This window comes from Bactrocera neohumeralis, chromosome 6, assembly GCF_024586455.1.
Source record: "Bactrocera neohumeralis isolate Rockhampton chromosome 6, APGP_CSIRO_Bneo_wtdbg2-racon-allhic-juicebox.fasta_v2, whole genome shotgun sequence".
Taxonomy (NCBI): Eukaryota; Metazoa; Arthropoda; class Insecta; order Diptera; family Tephritidae; genus Bactrocera; species Bactrocera neohumeralis.
In genome coordinates, this window is record NC_065923.1 from 70,405,373 (window position 1) to 70,417,809 (window position 12,437).

Consider the following 12,437-nt stretch of genomic DNA (forward strand, 5'->3'; position numbering starts at 1 on the left):
GATTGGATTCCTCACTTATTAAAAGCTACCTTTATTACTTCAGCAACAAGATCGACTAATGAGTCCAAAGCGGATTAATTTAAGGTCAGTGACGCTGACGAAGCAATGAAATGAAAATAATATGAAACCAATATTAATTGGGGCACAGAATTTTCAGAACAACTCTCAGAAGCCTGCAACTCCTGCCGCACGCTTAATAACATAGCAACATTTGAAGCCACGTATGGCTATTCATATTAGTTATTGTAACGTAGTTAAGGAGAAAAAAATTTACATGAAAAAATTTAATAGAAATCACACGTGCGTCGGACGCGCAGGCAAACAGGAATGTAGGCGGAATTTAAGCAAAAAAAAAAATTAAAGACGAACAACAAAAGCAACTGTAATAAAAGGTAAATGCATTTATTAAGAATGCCATAGTGTATATTTAGGGGTTGGAAGCGATAAGCCGCTGTGTGTGTGTGTTGACTTCGAAATATCTAATCAGCACTGGACAAAAGTGAGGGGCTGCAGAGGGCACTGTGACACAGCAGTGGCTTAAAGAACATGAAGCACTGCGCATATAATTAGATGGTACGTGTATTCGTGTATTGTGGCATGAAGAGGGTTGTGTGGCAATCATAGAAAAAGCAGAGCGGTAAAACTTAATTTCTGAATGCTAGAAGGCGGTGGGTGAGAGCGTGGAACTACGTAATGATTAGTGCAACAATGGGGTGGCAAAAGTGGTGCATGCAGCTAAGGGTGGTTGCACGTAGACACGGTGTAGCATAGCGGTCAGCGCTCCCAGTGCATGTGCACGCATAGCTGACTAGAATAGTTTACTACTATTAATGCTTAGCCACATGCGCTGGGTGCCTTAAGCACTTCGAGCACTCTGCACACACACCTATATATTTGCTTGATTACGCCGTCTCTTTGCGGCGATGACACGATAAGCGTATTCAATAAAATATATATGATACCTATACATATTTGCAATGTAGCGTATTAAGTAATGTAGGTGAAAGAAAAATCGTGAAGAAATCCTATAACTGCGTTTGAGGCATGCCAAATGCGATTTTAGTGGTTGACAATTTCATGAAACATTGAGGAGACGCAGAAAGGAGGTTGAGCGAGAAAATAGCAAAATAAACAGACTGTTTGCTTGTGTGTGTGTAGCTCGATACTTAGTGCTTAGTAGGTTAACATGCTTGTTAAAGGCAGAGGTCTTCAAATATTTTCCAACAACTAATTCGTGTTACACATACACTCATGTACGTGGAGGACAATAAAATTGCGTAGCAAAACAAAAGTGATGGCAGGAAAAATCGAAAATAGCAAACTAAAGTTGTGCTAGATGAGTACAAACAAGATAGTGCCGCTATACAGACAGACGCCCGACGGTCGTAATGGGCTTTTTAGTACCTATACGACGCCAAAGAGATTTGAACTTAAAGTGTAAGTGAGGAAAATTGATTTTCCAAACATTTGAGGCACTGAAAAAGCATTGTATTTAAGATATGAAATATATTTTTCTATTTTAGTGAAAAGATTGAAGAAAAATTTGCTCTCACGGCAACTGTAGACACGAGGGTATGCATGACATAGCAACCCTAATAATATTATCTGACAGATTGCGTAAAAATAACAGACATTTTGGTCCCTCAGCTTTTGAGTTATCGATTTGAAATTTATTTGTCGGAACCGCTGATATCGGACGTCTTTAACCTATGGCTGTCATACAAACTGACCGAACAAGATCAAGCCCTTGTATGGGGAACTTTTTTATTTTAACAGATATTATCACGAAACATAGCGTGAGTTATTGCCTAAAATAGAACTATAATCTGACTAAAAATTTTTCAGATCGGACTACTATAGCATATAGCTGCCATACAAACTGATCAACGAAACTCAAGTGCTTGTATGAAAAACTTTTTTATTTGGAAAGTTATCTTCAAGAAATGTGGCACTGATGTCAGCCCAAAATAAAGCTACAATCTCCGGAGAATCTGTTCAGATCGGACTACTATAGCATATAGCTGTCATACAAACTGACGAAACTCAAGGCCTTGTACGAAAAACTTTTTTATTTGGAAAGTTATCTTCACTAAAAGTGGCACTGATGACAGACTGAAATAAAGCTACAATCTCCGAAGAACCTGTTCAGATCGAACTAATATAGCATATAGCTGTCATACAAACTGATCAACGAAACTCAAGTGCTTGTATGAAAAACTTTTTTATTTGGAAAGTTATCTTCACTAAAAGTGGCACTGATGACAGCCTGAAATAAAGCTACAATCTCCGAAGAACCTGTTCAGATCGAATTACTTTAGCATATAGCTACCATACAAACTGATCGATGAAAGTAAAGCCTTTGTATGGGCAACTTTTTTATTTGTGAAGTTTATTCTAGCTTTGGTGCCAAAAGGGTTCGTATTTTTTTATAGTTTCCATTTAAATTTTTATTTTATCTACAGGGTTGCCACATTTCAATAATAAAAAGCGATATTCAATATTATAATTTTTTAAACTATTTATTGGCACCTGATCACCTTAGTCAACAAAGAGTAGAGTTATTCATGATGTTAAGCACTGTAAACTCCTTCTCCTCACTAAATTCCTCCTTCTCCCCAATAACATCTTCCTTCTCCTTGCCTAAATCCTTATGTAACTTACTACTTTCACAACCACCTACTAATGTCGTCTCTTACGACGCTAACAACTCACTTACGTAACAGCAATAACTTATTTCGTTTGGCATTTAACATAGCAATAAAACTGTCTCGTTCAATGAATTTTGCAACACCACAAAGATTTCTTCAACCAACTTGCATTGTATGCACAAGCCAACACATGGCACAGGCGCCACAAAGTATGTCAAGAAATTAATAAAATATTTATAAACAAGTTCAAGTGGAAGTATGCATGCACGTACTACATATACGCTCGTAATTGTGGCACATTCATATGCTAATGTGTACGTGTGCGCCGCAAGTTAACAAGGTGCTTTACATTGGTTTTTATTAGTGAAGTATGTAAAAGAATAGCAGTTCGCCAAAGGAGTCGTAAGAAATGAAAGTAAGCAAAGAAAAAAAATCGGCACAAAGAAAGTGCGGCGTAAGGCATAAAGTGTATGAATACAGTTACAACAATGAAAGTAATTTCGGTGACTGTGATTGTCGCTTTCAAAGGAAAAGTTAGTGTGCGCATATGTATGTAATAACGCATAGAAATGTTGGCTTTGTTTTGTCGTTTCCCTAGGCCTAGTGCATAAAAACGGTGTCAGGCGGTCGCGTTATTTTTATTTATGTTGATTAGCTGCTAATTTTTGTGTCAAACCATAAATAATACTGCGAAGTTGTTGGAATCAGGAGTAGATGGTGGGGGAAATGGCACTACAAGGCAATTTTGGGTGGATTGCTTTCGGAAGAGACTAACAAAGTTTAAAAATTTTTAAATTTTTTGGAATATTTTAGGCACTTTTACTGTTTAAAAATTAATATGTTTTCGAAAATCTTTAATATTATTTTTTTAAGAACATATCGACAGAAATTTCTATTAAGACCTAAGGTATTCCTAATTTATTGTAAATATCATGTCAATAAAAAAAATAATACACTAAAAAAAAATTAAACTAAATCTAAATGTTTTTTAAATGATGTTTGGCAACCCTATTCGTGTTAATTCTTAATTATTTTTAGATTTCATGAAAAAAATTTGCTTGGCAACCCTATTGGTATTAATTCTTAATTATATTCATATATAGTGTAGAAAACTATTTTTTTTTCTTGACAACCCCAACCGTATTTATTTTTATTTATTTAAAAAACTTGCTTGGCAACCCTACTAGTATTAAATCTAAATGGATTGCATGTATTATGTGCGTAAGTGGTAAAAGTGGCATAATTTTCAATGTAGTCAAAAACAATCGGTTTCTAACAAATTTTCCATTTTTTTAAATAGAAGGAAATGGAAACCCTGTGGACAATATTTTTCTTAGTCAAAAAATGCTATTTAAATAAATGATTTTAATATTCCTGGTTAATATTTAACAACTATAAATAGCTTAAAGAGATTATATATAATTTTCAAAAAATGTTATGGCAACCCTATTCGTATTAATATTTTATTATTTTCATATATAATGTAGAAAAACTGTACAAGATTCAATGTTAAAACAGCCAATTTCTACAAAATTTTAAGTTTAATAAAAAATAAATAAATGGCAACCCTATGGACAATATTTTCCTTAATAAAAAAATGCTATTTAAATAATATTTTTTAAGAAATAAAGTTTTTTTTTTAAGTTTAGAATATACCATTTTTTAAGTGCTGAAAGAACATTAAGCTCACGCCATTTTTCTTGAAGGATGGGAAATACACTTTCTTTTTATCAAAAAAGTATAAAAATTAGAATAACTAAAAATTTTCAAAAAAAAAAAAAATACTTCTAAAAATTCACAAAATATTAATCTTGAAGTTAAAAATTCAAATACACTGCACTAATTAGAAATGTTATAAATCTCGCTTTTCTTTTCAAATGTTTACACAACTTTTATTATTATGCCTTCTTTAGTACCAAAATATACAAATATAAATATATCTATATATATAAACAAAAATGTATATGTATACACTATATATTAGGCCTAAACACACTACCCAAATTTGCCATATTTCCGCACCACATAAACATAATAAACACTTAGCGCTTTGGTAAACATGCGCTTAACCATGTAATTACCGCCAGTCAGCGGCAACCGTTGCATACCCGCCAGGCGCCAGCCAGAGAACTACACTCAGTTACGTGCTAACGGCTATTTATGACTTGTGGTTTTCTTAAATAATTGGCACATTATGTCTTGAATAACATTTATGGAAAGTATACCAAAAAAAATAGTATAATAAACATGGGGAAAATACCAAAAAAGCAAAAAAAAATAATGAAATTCAAAACACAAAAAATAAAAGAACAAGAAAATAATAAAAAATAAAACAAAATAATAAAAACACGCTATAGCAAGAGTAGTTTTCAGCATATTGCCGGCTCTTTTCAAGAGAAAAGAGGTGTTTTCATAATATATTTCTTTTTTTTTTTTGTTAGTGGCTTTGTAAACATATAATTTGCCCAAGAAATGCATAAATCACTGTGTTGCTAGTATAGACATTATTCACTATATATATGTATATTTTTGGCTAGAGTTATGAGTATTGTGTTTGTAATGCTAAGTTATACATTTATTGTGGTAAAAGGCGTAATACTGGGCGTACACGGACATGTTTCTTTTCATGGTACAATACATACTTATAGTATTTTTTGTTGTTCATTGACGCCGTGTGTTTAGATATATGCTTAGCATAGTTTTTGGCATAATTCAGTTTATTTTCTGTCTGCGGTCCTTTTCATTATGTTCCTATTAAACATATTTATATGCCTTTCACAAACACCCGCCCCACATTTAGTCATAACTTGTAACCGTATTTGGTGTGCAGACAGAGTTGACCTTCACTTGTTTCTTCCCACTCAAACACTGTTTGTGTGTCTATTTTTAGTCACCTATATTTAACTTAAGCCGTTTACCACCGCAACTTCTTTAGCCTTTTGCTTGACTTTGCAGCACTGCGCTGGGTCGAGCGTAAAATTATGCCTTATTTGTAGTATTTTTCCAGTTGCTTGAACGCCTACTGGTATGCTTTACAACACATATGTAACTTGCACGTTATTTTGCCTTTTATTGTTGCTTTTGGTTAACTTATTTTTTTTTATATATATTTTTTGTGGCTCCTTGCTATCGCTTTGTGTTGTACTTGCATGTGCACATGCTATGCTAATTCCATTAAATTTGGTGTGAAATGCATCTAGATAAGCGTGTGTGGGTATGAAAATTAGTCGCAATTAGGCATGAATGTATTGTGATTGGCATCACAGCAGTGAGCAAATGAAAGCTTTTTAACGTGTAATTGGTATGAGCTGCATTTGAGTGAAGTTATGGTGCTGGAGGTTGCCCAAGTAGTATGTAAGACTCTCAGAAATTGTTCAAAATAGTCTAAAAATTGTGAAAGGTATAGTTGTTATAGTCGATTTGCGCCTGAAATTTATTACTATAATTAAGATTTTGTAAGATATTATCATCGTTAGATATTCCAGACTTAGTATCTGATGAATTCTGAAACTTCGTTGTCTCATTTGTGCCAGAGCTGTGTACTCACAGCGGCAACTGTTATAATTTACAAAGCATATCCATTTTTAACCCATGTTCTCCAAGTATAAAATGTTCCGTTTTGGTAGCTGTAAGTCTGTATATACTTTTTTGGAATTAAGTAATAAGTCCTTAATTTTTTCCTTGTCACAATTTGACCAGTTTCGTTATCCTGCATTTGATTGCGGATTCCCATCTATTCTATGCTTTTGTTCAAATTGCGTTTTGAGCTTCCGCTCGACCCTTCATAGCAGACACAGTATTGTCTCTGCTTCGGATGCATATAGAGAGGCTCCCGACTTAGCCAACCACTCAATCACTCAACAACTCGCCAACTCTTTCTTAGTTTTGATTTTAGGAAATAGGCTAATTTAATATTAAAAATTCATAAACCGGCCGAGAGTTTTAAAAGAATTTTAGTTACGAACGAAATAAGGAGTATGAAGTGTTGGTTTCATGTACTTCAGAGATTCCTGACTTAGCCAACTCGACAACAACTTGCATACATTTTTTTGATGCTTTTAGGATATCTGTGATACGTCATGCATTAGATTCTCTTAATATTAAAAATTCATAAACTGGTTGAGAACTATAAAAGAAATTATATTTCGATTGTAATTAGTATTTTACTGATAATTATAATGGCAGGTGTAAATCGTAGAAGTTTATTTGAGAGGAAAGAAGTACAAAAGGAGGCTGAAAAGTAAAGTTTGGGATTTTATTATTAATTTGTGGGAAGCGACAAAAAAATTATGTGAATTTATATTATACACTGAATATTATATGAGACTTATTAAAATTAGAAAATGAAAGGTGGACTTGGTAATAATTTAACATACAAGGAACATTATTGTCACACAAAAAAAACATTGTTCACATTGTCTCTTGGTCTTTCTCGCTTTAACAGCACTAATAAAAATTAAAACGAAATAATCTGCATACAGCCATACATGGAGAGAGGTTCAGTGAAAGAAGAAAGCTAGAGCTGCTTGACAAATTTATACGCAGTTTCAGTATTTTGTAGCTGTGTAGCATGTATTCAAAATATTTCCTTGAAATAAGTTTACGGCCAAAATGTATGCTTCAAAAATGTCGCTTTATTCAAAATATTTTTGAAATAATACTTGTAGAAATATAAAAAAACGGTGCAAATAATTCAAGACTATTCATTCAATTCAGCACTTAAAATTTTTTAAGAATGAGATTTGAGTACTCAATCAGTAAAAAAGAAAACATAAGATATGTATGCTCCTAAAGTTAGACTACAAAACTTGTAGCTCAAGTAAACATTCAAATAGTTGGATCGTACTGCAAACTTAAGGCATCTTTCCACAATTATTTCGTACCGATAAGCTACAAAGCCCAAAAATATGCCTCAAAAATCGTTTTCGTTCCGATCAGCTTCAAAGCCCAAAAATATGCCTCACAAATAATTTTTCTTGCAAAATTTTGCTTAATTTTTCTTTTTTTATTTGGCTGCCTTAATGTATGCTTCAATATAACTAGAGTGTCACAAAGTATTTTGTCTTTAATGTGTGTGTGACACATTAAATTGCAGGAGCTCGCGGCAATAATAAGAAACAGCATTTGTTTTTTTTTTTTTTCAAATATATCATATTTATCTATATATTCTATGGAAAATCCTGCTGAAAAGCGAAACATGCGTCAAAAGAGAGAAAGACGCAAATTCGCGCACGCAACGCCTGGCTATTTTCCTTACACCCTGCCAAGGGATAACGAACCGAACAACAACTAAACGAAAACAACAAGCAAACAACCACGCACAGCACACCAAATGCATGTCAATGAGTCTGCTGCTCCAATTTTGTGCGTTGACAGATCTGCCCGTTACATACGCGAAAATGCTGGTTGTCGCTTGCTTTTTGTTTTGGCAACTTTTTCGAAGCTTTGTTTTGCTTTTTTGTCGAATTTTTTTATTTAGTGTGTTTTTTTTTATTTTGTAAGTATTTTTTTTTTTTTGCTTTTGGTGTTTGTCAAAGGAACATAACATGAAAAGCTGCTGATGAGGCGCACGACGCCACACAGTCAACGCACAACAAATAAGCTGCGCCGAACAAGTGACAATGTCGCGTACGCACAATGGTAGGGCGAGAGAGGCGAAAAGTGTGAGTGCAGCAGCAGTCTGCGTGGAAATGGTGATGAGATAACAGTAATATGGAGCAGCGAGTTTTGTTGTGGAAAATGAACGAAAATGGCGAGAAGTTGTAAAAAGGATAATGAGAACAAGTGACTATGGCGGTTTGACTGTCTGCGTGCTTTTGGCGTCTTAAGGAGAGTGCGTGTAGTACGCAAATACTTACGCAAAATTTAGATTTAGATGCTACTATGTTTTTTGCATTATTTGGCAACGTATTTTCAAACTTTAAATGGCATAATGAGCAGAAACTGTGTCAGTCTTAAAGAGATGCTCAGGCGCGCAAGAGACTTAAGGAGCAGAGCAAGGAGCGGCAAGCAAAAAAAATGAGGACACAAAACTGGAAATAGAAATATTGGTGTCATGCTTAAAAGTGAAAAGAAAACATATATTTACGTTAAAATAAAAAAAAAACAACAAAAACCCTGAGAGCATAGTCAACGCATCAACACAGTGAAAATCGTAGCGAAATCGCATAAGTGGGAAAAGCCGCAATCAGCACCAGCTAGCGAACAGCTGTGCGCCAACACGCTGCCGCGCGACGCACGAACGCACCAATAAAACAACAACAAACGAGATATATACAGTGCGAGAAAAAATTCCAATCAGAAACGCACACAGTGGCAGGCGACAAGGCAGACAACGCAATGTCAGCAACTAAGCGAAAATTGCTGTAAAGCAAAGCGAATGACAGCAAATAAAACGAAACGAAAGATGTTTAGCAAGTAAAATGAAATTACGAGAGAAAACGTAAAATAAAACAAGGCACAAATAAGATACGGGAAAAAGTTGCTGCGTACACCAGCATGGCTGGTGGACACGTAAACACACTGCCAGCATACAAACACATGTAAACGACATATCTATATGTGTGTGTATGCCGGTTGTGACAAGGGCGGCAGCGCGTATCGGGGATGTTGCATAGATAAAATAATCAATGAAGGGTAGAAATTGTTGATAATACGCAGACAACAAGCGATTACGGAGAGCGCACGCACACATACATACACATATAAAAAATATACAAGCACCAGCATACAAATATACAAACACATACAATCACATATACAAACTCATACAATCAAATATACAAACACATATAGTCTAATATACCGACACATACCCACAAATAAATATATTTTCTGACACACATCGAGCACACTGAAAATATAAAGTTGCGGCGCGCACCCATAAATGTGTGTAAGTCGTAGCGCATGTGCGTTAATCCACCGTTAGACGACCTAGTGCATCAGCGGCTTGTGTTATCTAGCAAAAATAATTTGTATAAACGCGGTCTCTTTATAAAAATAAAATAGTAAAACTTGAAATTGGCAGATAAGCGTCTATAAATAGACAAACGGGTTGACGTGGCAAGCTACTACAGTCTGCTTGTATAAGCTTAAAGCATGCTAGTAGCGCTTATATGAAAAAGTTAGGTGTATTTGTTAGCAGAAGTACGCATTTTTGGCTAAAATTTGGGTTCACGGTAGCAATTTTTTAGCAGGCAAAATTCGTTGAGTACAGGAAATGCTTAGAAGGTAGCGGTTTCCAAGTGAAATTACTGTTAGAAAATGTTTTCTTGTTGTTGCGATACATTGAGTTTTAGTATTATGATGCTGGTGACTAAAAGAGCTTAGGCAGCGAAAATTTTAAAGTATGGCGATATAGCCATAAGAAACATGGTAAAATCTTTAGTAGCGGAATATACATACATATTTACAATTATTTTCAAGTGTGTGGGGGTAATTTGATTTTACTACATTTTTGCTAAAAAACACGAAAAAAAGATAACTTTGATTACACTGAAGCTTAACAAATACAAAATATTCCTTATAAAAATTTGATTTAAATCGCTTAGTATGTGTGGCAGCTATATTTTATAGTAAACCGATCTGAACAATATAATGGAAGATTATAGCATCATTTTGAGCAGTATGCTATGAGAAATTTCGTGAAGATATCATGTGAAATAAAAAAGTTTTCGATACAAGCACTTGACTCCGATCGTTCAGTTTGCATGGCAGCTATGTGCTATAGTAGTCCGATCTGAACAATTTCTTTAGAGATTGTGTTATGGTCTTAGGCAATAGTCCATGCCAAATTTCAAGAAGATATTTCTTCAAATTAAAAAGTTTTTCATACAAGCACTGGATTATGATCGGTCAGTTTGTATGGTAGCTATACGCTATAGTGATCCGATCTGAATAATTTCTTTGAAGATTAAGACATTGCTTTAGACATTAACTTTTGCCAAATTTCGTGAAGATAGCTCGTCAAATAAAAAAGTTTTCCATACAAGCACAGAATTTCGAACGTTCAGTGTGTAACGCAGCTATATGCTATAGTAGTCCGTTATCGGGGGTTCCGGCAAATGAGCAGCCTCTTGGGAAGAAAAGGACGTGTGTAAAATATCAGGTGCATATATCATAAACTAAGCGACTAGTTCGCGTATATACTGACAGGCGGACATGGCTTAATTGACTCAACTTGTCATACTGTTCATTTATAGATATACACTTTACAATGTCTTGGACGTTTCCTTTTGAGTGTTACAAATAACGGGTCAACGGTAATTTACTGTGATCAGCATAAAAAGTATATATACTCCTGTAAAAGTTCGAACTATGAATGGTAATCGAATATCTTTATGTTCACTTGAGATGTGGTTGAGGTGAGTATTTTTTTATGGATAGTGCAAAAAAATTTTAAAAACCTTTTAGATATTTGAAAGATAGTTTCGCTTATTTTCTACATATAACTTCGCAATTACTAAAGAAAGTCATAAAAACTGCAATTTCTGAAATATATCTTACACATATTCGAACAAATTCTTCATAATTGCCACCAAAGCTCAAATATTGTTAAATTGAAACATAATCACCGCATAATTAATATGAATTCCCCTCATTATTGCCAAAAATTAATTTCACTGCCACAAAACAAGCATAATCAGTCAAGCAAACAGTCGCCATACCGCCATAATTTCGTATATGTTAATAATATTGACCTATGATGTCTAGCTTTTTGCTTTGCTGTCAAATTTGCAACGCCCATTTATCTGCCGAAATATGAAGAGGCCAGACAACCGAAACAAAGCAAAATCCGTTGCTCAGACTCAAATTGTTAGACAAGACTAAACAAGACATTTACTCCAACGCCCACACAGACACACGCACGCACACACACAGAGCTTGAACTTGGCTTGATAACACATAACAAAGCTTCTGAATATAGAGTTGTTATTGTTGGTGTCGTAAGTAAACTTCATAAGGAGCTGCGCAGCGATGATTAATTGTTAAAATATGTTGCCTTTGTTGGGGAGTGGGAGAGCGTAAAGCAACAGTAGGCACGTTGGTGAAGCAAAGTGGGGGAGAGGAAAGTGGACAGCCGTAGCAAAAAAGGCGGAAAGCCAAAAATATGTGGCGGACAAGCTAATAAAAAGGCAAGTAAATACAAATATGTGCGATTTTCAATAAAGCTAATGTACATTTGTGGCTGTGTGTGTGTGAGTGAAGTGAGTGCGCCTGGCGGCCTGTGTGATTTGTCGCACATTTTTTTAGTGTTTTGTATTGGTATTGGTATAAACCACTGACTGCACGCTCGCCGTTATATTAGTATATATCTTTATATATGTGTCATTAAGACTTTTTTTATTTTTTATCAATGGCGTGTTGTTGTTGTGTGTTTGTATGATTCCAGTTGTTGTGTGAGTTGCTTAGGCAAAGTCACATATTATGTTGTCATTACGTGACTACACGAGAAGATTTATTACATTTTATATACTTTTATAAGCGACACACCCCAACCCTACGCGCACGCACACATATAAATATTGGATGGAAGTAATATAAACATAAATCTATTCGATGGAACCACTAAATAAAATATAATGTTAAGATTTTCTGCTATAGAAATGAGTATTATAGACCTGGCAGTAACTGCGCCACAATACTGCCTAAAGGTATGCTACGCGCTTGCTTGTAAACCATCAGTCGCCTTACTATATGCTTTGTTTGTGTGTTTGTGGTAGATTTTAAAGAGCTAAGTGCACGAAAAGTGGCAAATTAGAGACAAAGAAGTTGTAAGGTCTAGAAAAC

The 12,437-nt window shown here is 34.7% G+C and overlaps 1 protein-coding gene across 13 annotated transcripts in view; it reads right to left on the reverse strand.

Annotated features, from left to right (window-relative positions):
• The window catches only part of LOC126763544 (CUGBP Elav-like family member 4), a 955,905-nt gene that overhangs the window by 387,524 nt on the left and 555,944 nt on the right, over positions 1-12,437 (reverse strand). The window lies entirely within an intron of this gene.